This window comes from Lygodium microphyllum, chromosome 2, assembly GCF_053477565.2.
Source record: "Lygodium microphyllum isolate KBCC chromosome 2, Lygodium_microphyllum_v1.1.10, whole genome shotgun sequence".
In the NCBI taxonomy this organism is placed as follows: domain Eukaryota; kingdom Viridiplantae; phylum Streptophyta; class Polypodiopsida; order Schizaeales; family Lygodiaceae; genus Lygodium; species Lygodium microphyllum.
Genome location: NC_141136.1, coordinates 27,866,253 through 27,888,014, shown reverse-complemented (window position 1 = coordinate 27,888,014; position 21,762 = coordinate 27,866,253).

The following is a 21,762-nucleotide window of genomic DNA, read 5'->3' as shown; positions in this document are numbered from 1 at the left end:
ATACCTAGTGCACTCAATCTACCCTTAACACAACTTGCATTCACATGTGACTTGTTGCACCTAATTCATAAGCAAGTACACACTATGCATTAGCACACCTCTTTGCTCATAGAACCCACACATGCACACATTGCACTTGCCCACCAACCATACCTAGTGCATTACTACACTAGACGCCTACTTAGGAACACCTTGTGCTTAAGAACTTCATATACCCAGCATACACATGCTTAAACACATCCCTCATTAGTACACATAGGATATGGATAAACTAAAGTGCATCAATATTTAGGTACATCTTAGATACACTCTATAGCAAAATAGAGTTTTTGAGCCAAAAAATAGGTATATTATAGAGGTGGCTCGAGTATTTATATCATATTGGGATGAAGCAATTGCTTCTATTGTATACATTATCAATATCTATGAATGATAGACATCGTATGAAACTTGAGGAAGAGTATATAGATGGAAAGGAAATGTATTCCACTTGAAAATATTTGAATATATTGCTTATGTGCATATTCTTGATGAGTTGTATAGTAAATTGGATCCCAAAGTTAAAAATTGTGTATTTGTGGGATATTCTCTTGAGTAGAAGGGATACAAATGTTATAACCTAATTATATGTGAGTTGAGAGTTAGCACAAGGATATTGCCTTTGATGAAATGAGCAATTGATATACTAATGTGTAGGATATAGTTGGAGCTAATGTGCATGAGAGTGTGGGTATGCAAAAAATAGGTCAAGAGTCATAGACATGGAGTGGGCCACATAGTCTCCTAGTCATGAGTTTGTTGATAAACCTTGAAATAGTTATAGGTCACTTCATGAAGCATATCTCACAAGTGTCCAAGGAAAGGAAAGGAGAAGGTTGGGGACTCATCTATTATGACTGATGTATCATCATGTTTCTCTCATGCTGATGTGGATTCCAATAGTTCTGAGCAAAGCGTGGATGAAGAGTTTAGGATTCCATCTATTAAGACATTTGGTGTGAGGAAGGCACAAGAGGATACTAAGGCACCTAATAGAGATCTAGGTCTACGAAGGCCAATAAGAGTAAGGAAGCCCATGTATCAATTAACACGTGATAGCTATGTAGCTCATCACTATGTGTATATAACTAAGATTTTTTAGGATATAGAGCCTATAAGTTTTGAGGATGAAATGGGTAATGAATGTTGAGATATTAGAAATTACACCTAATGTAGTCTCTTTGTATGAGGTAGTTTGGGATGAAGACATGCAGGCTGCAGGAATCCCATATGCACAAAAAGGGAAAACTGTATCCATCCAACAACTATAAAGCATTGTACTTAACTACCACTTTTTGATAGATGAATGAATATATGATGATGCTTTTCTTTATCAGTTAGTGTCAGTCTTGTACTTGTCAGTCCTATAAAAGATTGTGTTTATGAGTCCAAGCTTCCATCTTGGAATCTAATTCACTTGTGTAACAGTTGTGGTCTTCAGTCAATGTCATCATGAGTTTAGTCTGTGCTTACAAGCCGCCATAGCCATGGTCTAAATCCTGCGTATTTTAACATGGCATCAGAGCTCAGCTGAGCATGGCCCAACTCTCCTTTCACTCCTATCAGCTCCTTTCCATCTTTGCTCAGCTCAATTTGAGTACTGGACCCTATCTCCAACTTCATTTGCATTCCTACCTTCAATGAAGCTTCCATGGCAGCCATAGCCAGCAGCACCCTATCAGCTTGAATTTTTCATATCTCTCTCCACAGGCCAAATCTCTCTAAAATTTCTTCTGGACAATGTTTGTCTACTTCCAGAGCTCCTCCTGGCACCTCAATCATTGAGATTGGGCAACTATAGCTTCAGCATTGCCTCTTTTTAGAGTCACTGCTATAACTGTGTCTGTGGATAGCACCTACCTACCTCTATTGGAGCAACCATATCTCATCAACCAGGCCATATCTCTTCAATATTTCTTCTCAAGAGTTGTTCTTTAGGTCAAGGCGCAACTTGATGGCACAAAAATCAAGGAGATTGATGCACATCATGCCCGAAATTTGCATTTTTCCAAATCTGGGTGTAGTTTTGATAGTGACGACTTTGAATTCTTAGATCTCTCAAGTCAGGAAAAATGAGTACAAACTCTCTTAAGGGGAGTTAGACCCATTAGTGAGGATCCTCTAGCTTAAAGGGTTTGAGTAGATTCAACTTGTGGAGCTCGTGGGAGCCCATTTACCGATTGTTGGTCCCTGTTTTGATAGGACAGCCATATCCACTTACCTTCAAGCTCATTTCCCCTTCATTTTCTCTCTCCTTCCACTTAAACCAAGCCAAGGCCACTCTAATCTGAATTTTTCAGTAAGTATTCAACCATCAAACTAGCAAGGAGGCGAAGCTATGAAGAGTTTTTGAAGATCATCAAGTCAAACTCAAGCAACAAACATCAAATTTCAAACTAGTACCTTTGATACTTCACTGCCATTGCTTGTGTCTTTTGATACATACAAAGATCAACTCATTGTTGGTTATTCTCAATCATTTGAAGCTGATTTCCATCATGGGAATGACCAAAATCAAGTCTTTTATGAAGATGCTTCTCATGAAGAGTAACATTACTCTTGTTGCTCAATTCAACTACATGGAAGACTTGTTTATTCCGCTTACAGGGACGGATGGATTTACTTGTTTTGAAGAGCAATCGATGAATTTATTTGAATATTTTGAAGACATTTCTGCTGCCTCAAAGACAATGATACCTTTTCTTGAGGGGGACATGGACATAAAGATTGATGAAACTATTGCAAGCAAAGTCAATGAAGAAGCAGATCAAGAGGACCAAAAGAACAAGAATAAGAAGAAGAAGCAGAAAAATCATGAAGACTTTGAAGTGGAAACAAAGTGACGTACAAGTATAGGAAGCTAGACAAGAAGAATTGCAATGAATTGAAGATCTATGTCAAAAGAAATGCTAAAAACCGCAAGGGCCTCACGGTCCTTGATCCTATTTTTAATTGACTTTTTTAGCCTTGTAATGTCTAGCCCAAATGTCTTTATCATAAGCTTGTAAAACTCCTCATGTAGCCTTGTACTACGGCCTTTGTAAGGCCCCTACTACAGCCTCTGGATGTCCATCATTTTTGTGGTACCCACACTTAGCCTTTTCTGCGGTAGCCTCTGGTGTTTTGCCATGTTTATGGTGTGCCCACACTTTGCAGGTGTTACTTTCACTAAAGCCTCTACATACTTTGTAATTTTTGGTTGTGATTGAGGAGGGGTGTTGAGATATTAGCAATCACACCTAATGTAGCCTCTTTGTATGAGGCAGTTTGGGATGAAGATGTGCAGGCTGCAAGGATCCCATATGCACAGAAAGGGAAAATTGTACCCATCTAACAACTATAAAGCATTGTACTTGACTACCACTTTTTGATAGATGAATGAATACATGATGATGCTTTTATTTATCAGTTAGTGTTAGTATTGTACTTGTCAGTCCTACACAAGATTGTGTTTATGAGTCCAAGCTTCCATCTTGGAACCTAATTCACTTATGTAACAGTTGTGGTCTTCAGTCAATGTCATCATGAGTTTAGTCTATGCTTACAAGCCGCCATAGCCATGCTCTAGATCCCACATAACTTAACTATGGACATTGGTATAATTCTATGGATGAAGATATGGCTACACTTCAAGAAAATAACACATGGGTTTTTGTACCTTAACCTAAAGGCAAGAAATCTATTGGTTGCAAATGGGTTTACAAGTAAGTCTGATGGATCAATTCAGCATTATAATGCAAGGATAGTTGCCAAAGGATATGTGTAAACTCATGGTATTGATTATAAGGAGAGTTTTGCTCAATAGATAAAATGGCTACTATTAGGGATATCATAGGAAAACCACATCAAAGGGTTGGATCATGCATCACATGAATGTTAAAAATGCCTTTATGTTTCTCTACCACATTCTTAGGCTGTCGATGCATCTTGTCTTCATGGAAGACTACATCATTGACTGCGGATGACTTTCCATGCTTGTGGATCCCAAAGACGATAACACATGTTGCCTGCATCCCCATAGCCAAGGAAAAAGCATTTGAAACTCTTAGGATCCAACTTAGTATGCTTATCTTTGGGCACATGGTAGAATGCATCACATCCAAACACATAGATGCACCTAAGACGGAGGTTTCCTAGTCCATACCTCCTCTACAACCTAGAAATCCAAACCATTAGAAGGTGATCTATTCATGACATGCATAGCTGTATTGACTACCTCAACCCAAAATATTTCTGGTAAGCCTGCATGGCTAAGCATACTACGTACACGCTCATGGATAGTTCTATTCATCCACTCAGCCAAACCATTCTGGGGTGGGGTATAGGGGGTGGTCAATTGATGCATAATACCCCTCTCGTCACATAGTTTCTCAAAAGAACATGACGCATATTCTCCCCCATTGTCAGTCCTAAGGCATTTCAGCCTATGCCCAGTTTGGTTCTCAACAAATGCAAGCCATCTCTGAAATGCAACCAAGACATCTAACTTAATCTTAATGGGGCAAGCCCAGACTTTACACGAAAAATAGTCAATGAACGTCACAAAATACTTTGCACCACCCATAGACTGACAGTGCATGGGCCCACATACATTTGAATGCACCAATTCCAGGGGCTCACTCATACGTGTCCTACTAGACTTTCCTATGCGTATTCCTAGCCTGTTTGCCATAAAGACAATGCTCACATGAATCAAAACATGTGTAGTCAAGGGGCGGTAAGTACTGCAAACCAGAAAGCATTTTCATTCTCTTCAAGGACATATGGCCCAAACAAGCATGCCAAAGAGATACATGTGGGATGAAACCCATTGACAAAACACGGTCAATAGAGGACCCATCAATTACAAGAGGATAGAGGCTACCAGCTTTGGCACCTCTAGCAAGCACAAGTTTGCCACCATGAGTGATCTTCCAGGCAGAATCCCCAAATGAAATATGAAACCCAGTACCATCAAGCTACCCTTCAGACATAAGACTACGTGTAAGTGTAGGTACATGACATACATCTTGTAATAGAAAAAAGTACTGCCAGTAGAGAACTATAATTGTACGTCCTCAATGCCAACAATAGCAAGTGACTTGTCATCACCTAAGAGAACTGAACTAGAGACGGTGCGGTAGGAGTGGAACCACTCATGGCATGGTGTAAAATGAAATGAAGCACCAGAATCCAAAATCCAGTGGTGCACATACATAGAGTGAACATCGATCAATGACGTAGCATCACAAGAACTAACTGAAAGTATGTATTCCCCATCGGAGTCATCAGTCTACATAATATTTATCTCCTCGATTTTCACACTGGATTTCGCAGGCATAATGTTGTGATCAGAGGACTTTTCTTGTACTTTGTCTTTCACCCTTCTCTTTGCGCTTCTCATTGAGCAACTCATGACATTGTGGGCGTACATGACCCTTCTTGTCGCAATGATGACATGTCACATTAGCGTTTCTGCCATGAGACTTGCTACGCGACTTACCACCCGACTTAGACCTAGACTTAGACCTAGACTTCTGTGAGTCTCTGCCACGGCTATTCCCGACTTACCACCCGACTTAGACCTAGACTTCTGTGAGTCTCTGCCACGGCTATTCCCACGGTCATTCTTGCCATTACCATCTCTGTCTCTAACAGTCAAAGCATGCGACACATGAGAGGCATCCAAATTCTTACGGTTGATCTCTTCCTGCATAAGAACACTCTCTATATCGGACAAGTTCAAAATAGTAGCATGAGCACATAAGGCAGTGCGAAATACATCCCCTGACTCACTTAGAGTCCCAAGCAAAAACAATGGAGTAACCTCATCATTAAAGGTAATACCCTGCAAAGTCAAGCTCTTGAGAATAGCATGAAACTGGCTCAAATGAGCAAACATTGTCATATTCTCCTTCATGCACATGTCCATAAGCTACTTTAGCCACGTCTGACTTGCTAGACTTGTCTTGTCATAGATGTTCTTAATTTTATCCCAAAGCTGCCAAGCACTTTGTGTTACCTCAAGCACATTGTAATGCACCTATTCAGTGAGAGACAAGATGAGGGTGGACTTACATAACTCATCAAGCTCATCCCATTCATCATCACTCATAGTTTCATGTTGCTTGCCATGCATCCTTAGTGGCTTTATTTGCAATTTCTACACCAATACTTGCCAAACTTGGCTCTTCCAATAGGAATAATTTGTACCATCAAGCTTAGTGATGTTGAAGATAGCAATGTTAGTGGAAGAAGAACCCACAATGCAATCCAAAACATTGCAGATAGTTCAAAATTGCTTGCTATTTTCTGTTGTAAACAGCCAAAATACCACCAAAACCAAGGCAAAATGACCATGAATTGATAGGTAATAATGCTTCCCACCAAGTACCATCAAAAGCACATAAAATCAGGATGACTTAGCATGAAAAATCCACATCAATCCATGCATAATTGCTTGCTGTAATAAATTATAATCAAGTACAATGAGAACAAACTGTGGGCAAAATCAATGCACAAAGTCAACCACTGACTGTCAAAGCATAACCATCATCAAGCGGGCATAAATCAACATATGACAGTCATACGGACATTGACCAAACACCCAACCATGTCAAATGAATCCGTCAGTAAGCTGGCACACCCCTTGTGTAATAGGGCAAAGTGTACACAACACTGGCAAGACCTAACACAAAGAGGTGTATGCTCAGGGAGTGCAAAGTCCAAATTAGCCCAAGTATATATATGCAGACCATGGCATATCAACCATGCAACATCTAAATAAAGAAGATCCCAGTCTTAGAAGACTCAAAGCTCAATAGCATAAACCACCTATTCAATGTCTGTCAAGCATCCAAAGATGCTCCCATTGGCACAAAAGCCGTATGGATCAACATCGACTGTATCCCAAATACAACTTTGGCAAGCCAAGAAATATACCAAGTAAGTTCCAGGAAGCCAGATGAAAACCAAGACAAGGCACTAGTATCAATCGGCTCCAAACAATGTAACTAGCATGTAGTAGTGGCATAGGCCAAGCATGTCAAGACCGGTCAGACATAGGTAACATACATGCCATATGTACATCCAAGACGGAGCATCAAATGCATTCCAAAGCCAAGCTCAAGATCAAATGAAGATCCAGAACCAAAGACAAGCTTGATGTCATACCCCGAAGGTCAATACTTCATTACATATCTCAAAGACATAGCCCAAAACCAATAGGCATAACCAAACATGAGGTAATAGGCTTCAGCCCACTCTTATATAGTAGTGATTTGTTGTTCAAAATTGAGTATTTTCAGCAAGAAAATCAGTCCAAAATTATGGTATAATGTGTGCCTTGCATTCTCCAAACAATCAGGCATCAATAGGTACCAAACCGGTTAAGTGGAAGTGCCCAAACAAGCATAGCATTAGATGCCAATGTAACTTCTACATAGCATGATTGTGGGACTACTGTAAATAGTCCTAGGAATGTATAGATCAGACCCAAATTTGATGCAAATGATCAAGGAGGCTTCAACACATGTTAGAGACCATTGCCAAGTGCATTGCCAGGCCCGAAGAAGCATGATATAGCAATCACCGAGAAGTAGGTGTGCTACTGTGGTATGCTATCCAGATCAGCCAATAAAAAGGTGCAAATATTTTGATGTATGCTTCTACTACTGTGCATCCACGTGGCCTCAATGGTAATGGTTAGAGGCTCCAGGGGGTGCCTAGGGGGGATGCACACAACAAGCCTCAAGTGCCCAAATGCAAGAGGGAGTAAGATACAAGCTCCAAGGGTTTTGAGCTATGGCTGCCCTTAGCGATTGCAACCTGATAACTAAATAAAAGCACTAAAAGAACACTTCAATACCTCTGTAGCAATGCCCTATGGGTGCCTCAATAGGCCAGGAAGGTGCTCGGAAAGCCATGGAGTGACGGGAGCTCAAGAAGGTCGACTATGGCGGCTAGGAAGGAGACCCAATGATGTAGGTATTTGAATGGCAAGTGGAAGAAGCAACTGTTGAAGAGACTGAAGTGAAGACTGAAGTGACAGTGATAATATTGAGCTATGAAGAGACACTGTAGTGGCTCTCGTGCCCTTTCATACCTCCCATATCTTTTGGGAGGTGCATCCACGACCTAAGAGGGATTATTAAGTGCCATTATTGAGTATTGTAGTAAGGAGATGATGTATTATTGAGAGAGAGAGAGAGCCAAATATAGCCAATTCTATCAAAACAGTGTATCTGCATATGAGAGATTAGGAGAGAAAACTATGAAGACATTGAAGATGAATGCTATGTGATTGATTTTCATTCAAAAATGGTGTATTATTTTATGTTCCTTGTTTTATTGATGGATTCTATGAAGATGTTGAAGATTATGGTTGATTTTATCAAATCCTTGGGAGATATCTACTATGATGCTGCGTTAAGATTTGTTGTTTTCCTTGTTTTTGTCATCAAAAGAATGAAATAAAAGCTTTTTGATGTTACAAGATAGATTTTCTTGCAGTAGAATCCCCTTTTCCTTGGTCTTCCTCTTGGGGCTCCATGTTTTTTGTGCGCAGCCGGGGAAAACTTGCCATTAACAAGCATCAGAAAAGAGGCTAAAAATGAAGGAAATGGCATTGCCAAGAAGAGGAAAATTCAATGGATGCTTGCAAAATCCCTTCTTCCATTGAAGAGTTGGAGATTCTTATTGCTAAAGCTACTTTCCACAAGAAATTCATCCCACAATGGCAGAAACATATTACCATCATGATGCAAGCTTTATGCGGTGGACTATTTCCTCTTTCTGTTGAAGCAACATAAACTTGCATCTTGGTGGCAAATTGTTTGGGAACAAACTGAAGGGTAGAAACAGAGAGAATGACAATTCATGGAAGATTTGTCATTTATTGAGAAGTTTCCAGACATAATCAAGATCGTGAAGAAGCTTCAGGAGTCGTGGTTAGTGGAAGTTCACGAAAATAAGAAGGAAAAGAGTTGGAATTTGTTCATGGATGCTCAATAGCAAGATACGTGGGATACTTAGTGCACTGACAATCTTCTATTTGTCCAATTAGCAACCCATTGGAAGTTGGTAGACAAAGTGTTTTCCACAACATACACTATTGAAACCATCAGAAGTTGGCATTGTTATGATGATGGCACAACAACGATCCTAAGAAGAATGAGTTTTAATACTTTTGGAACCGAATATCTCCCCCTCTGTAGTAATTTGAAAGCCAAATTCAGAGATGTTGAAAAGAAGGAAGTAGAGAAGATGTTGGCCAGAGAATCCTCCAGAGATACTGAAACCCCTCTCTGATTCTATTTTGTTGAGTATAGACTAACTAGTTGGAGCCAACCCCCTGATGAATGATGCAATCAAGAGGCAAGCGATAGAATGAGTCCAGAGATACGTGAGAAGAGAGAATGCAAGAATCAAGGTTGAGAACAAGCTTGCATCAGAAGCCTCCTTTGACGCCTTAAAAGCACTCTTTATAGAACTCCCCATAGTGACTCAAGGTCCCCTTCCTAGTCAGATTCATCCTGGAAATATTGATGATAGGCCAACAAATGTAGTCCCATTTCCAAATTTTAAGGGAGAGTACAATGAAGACCCCGATCTTCATGTAGTAGAATTTATGGTAGCATGTGTGGCTAACAATGCCAAAACCCCTGAGCATTGGTTAGCGATATTCCCTGCCACTTTCAAAGGCGTGGCATTTCAAGGTATGAGAGACAAGCAGCAGGAGCTTTTGGCACATGGGATGACTTGAAGCTGGCCTTCCTCACTAAATTCAGGAGTGAAGGTTTTGAAGAGTGGATGCAAGAGGAGTTCATGAACCTAAGTTAGTCTTCTGGAGAAAGAGTAGAAGCTTATGTCTCGCGAATGGAATCCATCTTGAAGAGATGGACTAACCATCATTTGGACGAAGGCATCCAGAAAGGAGTGTTCCTTAGAGGCCTACAACCAGAAGTTTGCAAGTTCGTGGAGTTGAGAATACCAGTCAATCTGCAAGATGCAGTGGAAGGTGCAAGATTATATGATGAAGTTGAAGCAAGGCTGTCAATGACTCTAGGAAGAGGAGTCTTACCTCCTCCCATGCCAGGAATGGTATACCCACCAAATGTAGTCCCATGGACAGTTCCATACCCCTATCCTCAAATGCAAACAATGCCATAATATAGTGCACCTAATCCACTATGGTTGCCACACATGGCAGTGCCTCAAATGATGGTTCAACCACAACAACAGTGGCCTCAAACAATTCCTCCAATGGTGACTCAACAACAGTGGAACACTACCAACTCGAACCAACAATCCCAAGTCTCAACAAAAGCTCTGAATCAAAACCAAAACAGAGGACCCTCTGGATCAACCCAACCAGTGTATGCAGTAATTATAGAATCTTTCCAAAACCCTACTACAAGTACTTCAGGAGGTGAAAATATAAAGGACTATTTATCCAACTCAGTTGCAAGTATCAAGAAAGAGCTTATGGATGTGATTACAGAGCAGCTACATATGCTGAAGGTGAATATCGCCAATATATCCACCCCTGTGGGAGCTAGGAGAGATGTGATGCGTTTTAATACATGGTGCGGAAAGTGCCATCAAGCGGGACATTTAGCTACTGAATGTACCCGAAAACCAACCATTCCTGGAGCCTTCTGTTCCTATTGTTTGCAGAAGAACCATATAGAGGATATTTGCTCTTTGAAAGAGATGCATGAATGAAGACAAAAATATTAAAATGCGAGATTCAACTTGCTAGAATCCAAAATGATGACACAGGATATTGGACCAAAGCCTAGGGAGTTTGGTTCTAATTTCAGTCCAAGGAGGTTTCCCTCTCAAAGTTACAGAGGACGACAGTTTGGAGGTGGTCAAAGATCAGATGTGGAATGCTATAGGTGTGGAGAAAAGGGTCATATCTCCCCGAATTGTCCAAACCCTAGAAGACTTGTGGATTAAAGCCCTTATGCAGCCGATACAAAGGAGAAGGCCACACTGCAAAGGACTGTCCAAGTCCAGCCCTTGTCAAGGCCAATGCCATTGATAGGCAACACAAGGCACAAGAGCCTGCCTCCAATTTGGTAGATTTGGAAGTTGCCACTATCACACGCATGCCACGAAGAAGGAACCAGTTTTCCAAAAAGAGAAAAACTCTCCTGCCAAGACTGTGAAGTTCAACCTGCCAACAGAGGGACAGAGCAGTACAGGACAAAACAATGCAGTATACAGCATTTCAGTGCCATGAAGAGTCACAGAGACAGTCCCAGAAATAGGACCAGAGCTCTAGGAGATAGATAATACAGAAGCATCTCTAGAAACACAGGAAGTGCTGATGCTGCCATTACTAGAAGAAAAAGGAAAGATAAAAATGGGGATGTCTCCCAGCAACTACCAAAGGAAATTCAAAAGCATCTTGACTCGAAGATGTGGATTAAGGATTGCTCTTTCAAAAACGACCAAGACCAATAAGGCCCCCAGAGCCTGTAAAAAAAGTAAATGTGGCTAACAACTTCCTAGATCCTGGAACCCCAAAGATTAGTGTATGGATAGAAGGATGATTTATTTCAGATGCATTGATTAATGGACACTCATCAATAAACATAATGACGGATGTGACAATTAAGAACTTAGGGTTTCAAGGAATTCAACCTATACAGTGGCTTATCAGATTGGCAGACCAAAGCAGAATTAAACCGTTGGGCATCCTCCCATACGTAAAAACAACCCTTGCAAGAAGAGACTATTAGCTGACATATTTGGTGGTTAAACCAAATTCTTATGGGACCTCATACCCTCTGCTGTTGGGAAGACCTTGGCTTTTTGAAGCAAGAGCAAGGATGTCGGACTGGTTCAAAGGAGCCCTAACCCTAGGCAGAGGATCCAACAAAGTGATGTTGAAATTGTATGGATCGCAAAAAGGCGATGGATCCACATCCATCGAAGTTATAACTGACTCCTCCAACAAAGTAACAAATGGTACATCAGGAGATGAAGAGGGTATTAAACATATCTTTCCCAAGCAAATAGAGGCACATTCCCTAATAGTGGGTACTGTAAGCCAACTACCAAAGGAATCAAAGTCTTTGTCCATGGGAGAATACCTCCTGCATGCCTTAACTAGAATCAACTTCTGAGAAGCGTGGATATACTATTCTCCCTATTACATGTTAGTCATAGAGACAGTAACAGAGACATAGCCAGAGATAGAAGCAGAAGCAGAAACAAATACAGAGATGGAGGACCTGTTCTTCTCCTATAGATCCTCTACAGAAGTAGAGACACAGCCTCTAGAGGAAGAGGATGAAAATGATGAGGAAGAAAATGAAGCAGGTTATGGAAGTGCAGTTGAAAAATTTCATCTGATAGCGGACGATCTTATTGATGTCCCTACAGATACCTCAGAGGCCGAAGATCTCAGGGTGTTGGATGGAATGACCATGGTTCCATTTGGGTTGACCAATGGACCACAAAGTATGTAGAATCTACATACGCAATGGATCAAAAGCATAAAAATTAAGTTCACCAGTGGCTCCTGTCGCCCTGACCATTCATTCTGGAGAAAAGATGAGGATGATGCCCCTTGTCAACAGAAGCCAGAACTATCAAAGCCACGGCTTATAGAAGGTCCATGCTATGTGACATTCCTAGACACATCCTCTGAAGATGAATCTCTAAGTCGAGAAGAAATCACCACTCACATAGAAGCAAACAAAGCTCTGATACCCTTTCAGTAATCTCAACAGACAAATGAGTCATCTGTTCAGAAGGAGGACACTGGTTCTAGTGGAACATCAGATGATGACACTACTCCCTTGAAAGAGTCAGACCTCTATCCAGAAGCAATCCATGGGACATTTATCCGTGAAGTGGAAGGTGAAAGGCAAGTGATGTTCTTAAATATTGATGGTACTGAATTTCACCTGAAAGTGGGTCTCAATCTTCTAGAAGAAGAACTAGTGGTCCTGCGAGACTTATTAAAGGAGAACTTAGACGTGTTTACTTGGTCATATAAAGATCTAAAGGGGATTAATCCCACAGTATGCCAACATCACATTGACCTAGAGCGTGATTCCAAACCAGTGAGACAGAGACAAAGGCATATGAATCCTAATTATTTTGCTCTGGTGAAGACTGAATTATTGAAACTTCTTGAAGCCGAGTTCATTTATCCCGTGGCTAATAGTGAATGGGTTTTGCCCATTATGGTTGTACCCAAGAAGAGCGGGAAACTTCGAATATGTGTAGACTTTCGAAAGTTCAACTTGAAGACGAAGAAGGATCATTTCCCTATCCCTTTTATAGACCAACTGTTGGACACATTGGCAGGCCATGAGCTGTATTCCCTCTTGGATGGATTCAACGGATATAACCAAGTCCAAATCGCAGAAGAGGACCAATCCAAAACAACCTTCACCACAGAATGGGGAACCTATGCCTATAGAGTGATGCCATTTGGGCTCTGCAATGCTCCTACCACCTTCCAATGAGTAATGATGACTGCCTTCCAGAATCATCTGCATGATTTCATTGAGGTGTATCTTGATGACTTCTGTATCTATAGTTTAATCCGTGAGCACTGGGGACACCTAAAGCAATGTTTTGATAGATGTCGAGAGTATGGGATTTCTCTCAACCTTGACAAATGTGTCTTTGGCGTCTTATCGGGAGTTCTTTTGGGCCATATTGTCTCTCCACAAGGGATTGCAACAGAACTGGTAAAGATTAAGAAGATTGTCACCTTGATAGCACCAACAAACCTCAAGCAATTGAGAGGATTTCTTGGCCATGTGGACTACTACAGAAGATTTATTGCACATTTTACAACCAAGGCAGCCCCTTTGCACAAGCTCCTAAGGAAAGATGCAGATTTCCTTTGGACTGATGACTACAAAGAAGCCTTTAATACCCTAAAATAGTGCCTTATCCAAGCACCTATCTTGCAGCCTCCTCACAGGACAAAGGAGTTTCATGTGCACACAGATGCATCAATTGTTGAAGGGCTAGGTGTTGTCCTATGTAAAAAGGGCCCCTCTAAATTAGATCAACCAATTTATTATGCAAGTCGAAAAGTAACAGACTATGAATGGAACTACACAGTGACAGAGCTTGAGTGCTTGGCAATGGCGTTTGCACTAGAAAAGTTTCGACATTATCTATTGTCAATGCATTTCAAGTTCTACATGGATCATGAAGCCTTGTCCTTCCTGATGAACAAAGCAGATGTTAAAGAACAACTGATGAGATGGTTGCTCCTATTCTAGGAGTTCAATTTTGAAGTGGTCACTAAGCCTGGTCGTTTCCATGTCCTAGCCGATCATTTATCACAAATCCCTCGAACTGTAGAAGAGGAACATGATGATCCAGACCTTCCTGATGCTTCCTTGTTTCTAGTTGAAAGAGTTATTCCCTTGTATGCAGACATAGCCAACCTCCTGGCAACTCAATAGTATCCTCTTGGCATCTCAAGTCATGAGAAGAAGAAGCTTTTGTTAGAATCAGCCCCCTACACTTTGCTAGGCGCTGCATTGTACAAGAGAGGCAAAGATGAAGTATTGCGAAGATGTGTTGCAAGATATGAAATTGGCATAGTATTGAAAGCGTGCCATGACGAACCATGTGGTGGACACTTCGTAGGAGAAGCAACATCTAGGAAGGCTCTGTTAATAGGATACTGGTGGCTGACCCTCCACAAGGATACAAATGACTATTGCAAGAGATATGATGCTTGTCAGCGAATGGGGAAACCCACCAAAACAAGTACCATGCCACTGCAGCTTATTCTTCCCCTAAAGCCATTCGAGAAGTGGGGGATTGATTTTGTGGGTCCCATTGATCCACCCACTAGACGGAATTAGAATAGATATATCTTAGTATGTACGGATTATGTCACAAAGTGTTGTGAAGCTAAATCTCTGAATCGGGACGATGGTAACAGCATAGCTCTGTTCATGTACGAAAATAGTATCACCTGTTTTAGCAGTCCTCTTGAGTTGGTAAGTGACAGAGGTACTTATTTCCTTAACAAAATCATGAAGGAGCTGACATAGCTATATAAGATCCGCCATCGCAAGTCCACCCCTTACTACCCTAGAGCCAACGGCCAAGTTGAAGTCACCAATCACATCCTTTACTCAATTCTGACAAGAACGATTGCCGCACATCGTCGCGATTGGGACGATTGACTTACATAGGCCCTCTGGGCATATAGAACCTCCCATAAGGCAGCTACATGAAAGACCCCTTTCCAGCTAGTGTATGGTACAGAAGCCGCATCTTTCCTTTTGAACTAGAATTGCCTTCTTTGCAAGTGGCAATTAAAGAATGCTTGGGAGATGATGAGTCACTGCAACGCTGCCTCTTGCACTTGGAATGTTTGGATGAGATTTGGCGGATGGCCCTATAGTGTATGGAAACCACTCAAGTGTGATGCAAGGCCTATGATTCAAGATTTGGCAAGTTTCCTGGCAAGCTTCAACAACGATGGATGGGCCCCTACAAGGTACTTGCTATCAATCCTAATGGCTCTGTTCAACAGACCATTGATGGCTTTGATGATCTTTTTTTTATCAATGGCTATCGTCTGAAGAAGTACTTCCCTCCTTGGGGAACTTGACAATCACAATCAACCTACCCTCTCCCTTTTGGATGTCGCACTATCATTCTCTTCATGCTTCTGATAGCCCTTATAATCTTCCTCATGAGGCGGTCTTGTTTTGCTAGCCCCTCACACATACCTCTCAACCCTACCTTGTTCTCTTCTCGTCTGATCCAACAACGGTGGCGAGGTTGGTCCTGACACATGGTATTTCTACCATTCTCTTCATTAATGAAAAAACAAAAAAAAAGAAAAAATTGTTATGGGAGAAAATGAAAAAATTCCTTGTCATAACAGGCCTCGTTCCAAGAAAAGGTGGAAACACCCTTGGGCGGGAAGCTGACTGTGGAAAAGGTGGTAACACCACACAATTCACGATAGCTGACTCGCCAGTAGAACCTTTCCAGCAAGTAATTTGAAGCCACCTCCCTTGGTGCGTTGTCTCTACAATATCAGTTCATCTGCCCTCTTAAAAGATGACCTTTTTTACAAATCATTGAATACCGAAATTGTTGGCTGCCTCCCTGGGTACGCCTCGTCTTCAATATCGTGATGACAACAATATCCGACACGATCTTCATCACCAACCCCTTGAGTGATGTGAGCTTTTATCCTAACAGGATGGGGACATGAGTATGGGCTACCCTTTGTATCTATCAATGATGAGAGTGAGATAGAGGGTGGGTTGAGTGACCAGTATTTCCCTTCAAATCAAATGAGAGGTGAGATGTGTGACTTGAGTATTGCATTTACGGGATGGGTCTCTCAATGCACAATGCACGATCTGTTCCTGTGCACTGCACCATAAGGCTCCTTGGCCTTCCTTCTTGCACTCTATGCCGGCACAGAGCGGGATGCACAGTTGCACCATCAAATGTGCACAAGGCATACAACCTCTGCCGAAGTGACAATGAAGATTACATCAATGGGTTTCAAGAATGGGTTGCCCTTCTATATCTTTCAATAGAGAGTGAGACAGAGGGTGGGTTGAGTGTGACTGGTGTTTCTTCAATCAATTATTGAGAGGTGAGGATTGAGGGACGTTACAATAATTGGCGTCAGGTACGTTTCTGATTCCCTATGCACCCATGGGATATTCATCCCTTTGACCTGACCCATTTTCCTTTTTACCCACCCCGACCACTGGTTCTTGAGTTATTAATTTTTGAAATATTTCCCATAAATTGGACAGTTTTTCATGTGAATGCACCTTTATTTCTTCCGAACAACAGTATGACATGATAGCCATGTCCTGCATCTTCTTCCTGACATTTTTCATTTTTTCTCCCTATCCTTCCGATGCACGGTTCATCCGATATTAATTTTTGCGCGTTTTCGGGCCATTTTCGTGTATATTTTCAACAAATTTCCATGTGAACATGCCCTATTTTCGTTGGAATTCTAGTTTCATTTGATTGTTGTGTCCCACCAATCTTTCTCCACATTTTTCCTTTTTTCTCCGCCCTATTTCGACTGCTGTATTTTTTGTTATTAATTTTTCAATATATTTTTAATTTCGTTTTTTGTGTTTTTTGCATATGAACCCCTTCTAGCTTTATCGAAAGTGAGTTTTGACGTGACAGCCTTGTGCATCCCCTTCGTGCGGACATTTTTTCTTTTTACTGCCCTTCATTTTGCTACTCGGTTCTTTCCGTATTGATCTTTGAGCCCATTTTCGAATCCGTTTTTTGGGGTTTTCCCATATGAATGAGTCCTCTCTCAATCGGAACCATGTTTTGATGTGATAGATTTGTTGGGCATGTTATTCATCACAATTTTCCTTCTGTTTGTTCCGTGTTCCGATGTGCTGATTTTCTAATATTAATCCTTATATGTATTTTTAGAGTCTTTTTTTGTGTTTTTCCTAGGGGAACGCTCTGATTTGATCCCGGCCACCCCATTATACTTTTTTCTAGTTTCCCCTTACCTTCTAGCCCAGTTTTCATTTTTACTGCATTGCATTTCAACGAACGGTTTGCGAGTTATTAAATTTTCCTTGTTTTGCCATGTCCCCGTGAGCCTTGCCTTGCGTGTGAACGCCTACGTTTTTGAATTTACGCGCCTTGACATGCCCCGTTCTCTTCACGCCCTTTTGTCTTGAAGTCGTGGCCCCTGTTGCTTCCCATCCTTGCAAAAAAATTTTAACCCCGCCCCGCACATGCGCGCGGGACGGGATCGGCTCCCCATTATTTATTTTTCTTTATTTTAACAAAAAAACAACCAAACCAAATATATAAATAAATAAAACACCAAAAAACCATTACAAAAAAAAAACACAAAACAAAACAAAACAAAACAATATTTCTTAAAAAAATAAAAAATAAAAAAAATTCTCCCCCCGAGACCATCCGATGGTTTTCTTTTCTCTTCTTCTCTCTCTCTTCTTCATTCTCTCTCCTTCTCTTTCTCTCTCCCCGTCTTCTTCCCTCCTCCTCCTCCCCTGCTCTTCTTCCTCCCTCCCTCTTCTTCCCTCCTCCTCCTCCCCTTTTCCTTCCCCATCCCTCTTCTTCTTTTGCCTCCCTCCCCTCCTCTTCCTTCTCTTCTTCTTCTTCCTCCCCTTCCTCTCCCTACCGCTGCCCACGCGCCACTGTGCTCGCTCATGCCCCTTTCGCCACGCCCGCCTGTGCCCCCATCTGCCGCCTACGTCACCGCTCGCCTGCGTGATGCCAGGAGGCATATTACACGGTGGATTCTGTAAGGTTTTACAGTGGATTGGGGACGCCTATCCTTTTTGGGCGTTTTGTTAATTTAGTGTGTACATGGGTGATTCCATAGCGGATGATTCCGCAAAATATATATTAAATTAATAAACATTTATGAGTTTAGAGTGCGCACTCGTGATAAATTAAGGTTAGGATTGATTTCTAACCAATTGATTTATTTATGTAGCTGAAGATTGCTAGGTATTCACTTTTGTCGATTTAATTGTATTATTTTACTAACAATTGTGAATGCTTCAGTTGATGTGTAGAGATAGCAGCAGTGGCAGTGGAAAGCATTGGAGGATAGCATGTATTCGAGTTATCATCTATATTTTGATGCACGCATACCTTATTATTTTTGTATGCGCATAGGCGCACAATTTAGATATTTGTATTTGGAAATTGTATTGGGTATGCCTGACTTCTTGGGTGCCCGCCCATTAGCTTTATTTCTATTTGGCACTAAAGCAAACTCAAAAGCCAAAAGCGTGCTATTTTGTAATTTGGGCTATTATTTGAGCGTGAAGATGATTAATACATAAAATACATGCTTTGTGGAGTGCTCACACAAGGCATGGGGGGAGATTGCACCCAATTGGTCTCTTGTTCATGTCATGCATGCTTTCTACATTGATTTGTGTGCAAAAAGTAGAGTTATTTTGTTCTTGGGGACCTTCTGACGCTCGCTACGCACGCTTACGGCATCCGATTTGTGCACTAGTGGTATCAGAGCGAAGCTGAGATTGAGAGCTTCCAATCGCTACTCATCTTGCGCGAAGGCAGAGCTCATGGAACAATCGGGCCCTACAGTCAGTTTCATCACGAATGGTCGATAATGGTGGATTCCTGGCGGTCAAGAACCTCTATCTACAGTCTCTGATCACGAAGGACCGGCCTGAGGAGGCGGAGGACCACACCTACATCTCCCTCTCCAAGTCGTTTTGTAAGAGAGAATACAGTAAGCTCCATATCTTCAAAAAGCTTAAAATCTTTGATTATTATTAAGCTTAATAATAAAGCTTAAAGCTCCAAAAATTGACGACTCTGGCCGCGGCATGCTGATGCAGTAATCAGCAAAAAAAACGGACCCCCCCCTCAAAAATCGTCGGACAGTTTCAGACTTATTAAGCTTAAGTCACTCAAGCTTTACCAAAGCTTAATCATCTAAGTTCTCTTACTACTCTAAGTCCTGCAAGTTCCCACAAGTCAAAACAGACTAACTCCAATTACTCCCATAAAGGCTGTTCCTGTGCAGAAGCACAGAACCACAAAATTGCTTCCTGGAAGACTCTGTTCACACACATAGACTTGCTGAACTAGTTTCAGCACACGCAGAAGGTCATACAAAGTTTCTACGAAGACAACAAATCCCACAACCGCAAAAGACAAAGACCGTAAAAGCCAAACAAAAATCTATAAGCCTTGTATACCCAACTTTGAGCTACGCTCATCCCGCTAATCAGATTTTGAGAGTGTGAGGTCTTTTGGATTTTTACAGGATGATGGAACAAAATATGGACGATTTAATGGCTGAAGGCGACCTTCTCGAACCAACAATGGAACAAAAATTGGATTTAATTATGATGTAACTTGATGAAGAACGAAGAGCTTGACAAGCTTTGCAAGTTGAATCGGCCAATTTGCAACAATCTACCACTGACAAAGATGAACCGCAACCCGAAGATCTTATTCGACGTACCCTCGATGCGACACTCGAAGCTCAATCCATCCGCAAAGAAACAAAGATAAGTAAAATAAATTTCAAATTTCGTACTTTCAATGGATCTCGAGATGGAAAGACTGTACTTGCATTTATCAGTCAGTTTGATTATTACTTTCATGAAGAGACATACGCTGAAAAAGACAAAATTAAATGTGTCACTAATCATTTAGTCGATTGAGCATCTCTTTGGTGGATTGTGGTTCGCAAGAGCATTGATTGTCCCACTACCTGGGAGAGTTTCAAAAAGAAGTTTCTGCAAAATTTACTTCCTCCTCAATTCCATGAAAAAGCCATAAAGCAATGGGATCTTCTACAGCAAAGAGATCGTGAACCTATTTCCCAATACACTGAACGTTTTTGGAAAACCCTACTGCAACTCCACATGCTAGAAGACGTACCTGAAGCAACTCAAAAACACAAGTTTATGTCTAGCTTACTTGGACATTACTATGCTGAAGTCAATATGTTCAAGCCTACAACCCTTGAAGATGCAATTTCTTTGGCTCATGACACTGAAGACAAGATTTGAGAAAGAGACAAGCGTCCACAACAATTTCAAGCAAATAGTAACTATGGTTTCAAACAATTCAATTCAAATTTTAGAAGATTCAATCAATGTCGTTTTTCTCCATCATCATTTCATAAGTCTTGGACATGACCACCTGCTTTGCCATCAAATACCAATCAAAACCCTAAGCCATCCTCACAGCCAAATCCTAATATTTCTAGACTTCCTGCCATTACAAACAATGTATCTAAAGCCAAACCAATAGTTTGTTACAAATGCCATCAACCTGGACATCTAGCAGCTGATTGCCAATCGAAGAAGCCACATGTCCATATCAATTATCTTGGAGCAATGGAAGATGAATAAGAACGTGAGGAAATGCTTGACTTTATGGAATATGATGACGACATTGCTACTCCTTCGGATATTTTGCCAGGTATGCCAACTCCACATTCTTTGTTGACAATGAAATATTTAGTGCATGGTAAAGAAAAGATTATTTTGCATGATGATGGTGGTACACATGATTTTATTTATGCAAAGTTAGTGAAAGAATTGAAATTACAAACCGTTTCTACACATTATCGCATTAAAGCAGCATTCTTAGGCACAAGATATAATGGAACACAAGAGGTGCATGACTTAGAAATTAAAATTGGTGAATACACTGAACGAAGGAATTTCCTAGTTGTACCTTTGCAGTCTAGTGATATTATCCTAGGTATGCCTTGGCGTCATCCGTATAATCCTGACATAGATTATTGCACACATTCAATTAAAATTTATTTTCAAGGAAAACAAATTACATTGCATGATATGCACACATCCAATAAATTTTCATTGCTTACTCATACTCAAGCTAAATGTGCATTACGTAAAAGTAGTAAATCTTATTTAATTTGGGTGAATGAACTTCAAGCTAAAGAAAAACATATGCATCCTAGGCATACACAATTTCTTGCTCAATTTAAAGATTGTTTTGCTGATGATTTACCACCTGGACTACCACCTTCATGTCTTGAAGATCACAAAATAGATTTAATTCCTGGTACACAACCACCATGTAAAGCGCCATATAGGCATAACCAAATTGAACAGAAAGAAATTCAAAATCAAGTAGAATAATTGCTAAACAGAGGATTAATTAGACCTAGTAGTTCTCCATTTGGCACAGCTGTTTTACTGGTAAAGAAGAATAATAATACTTATCGCA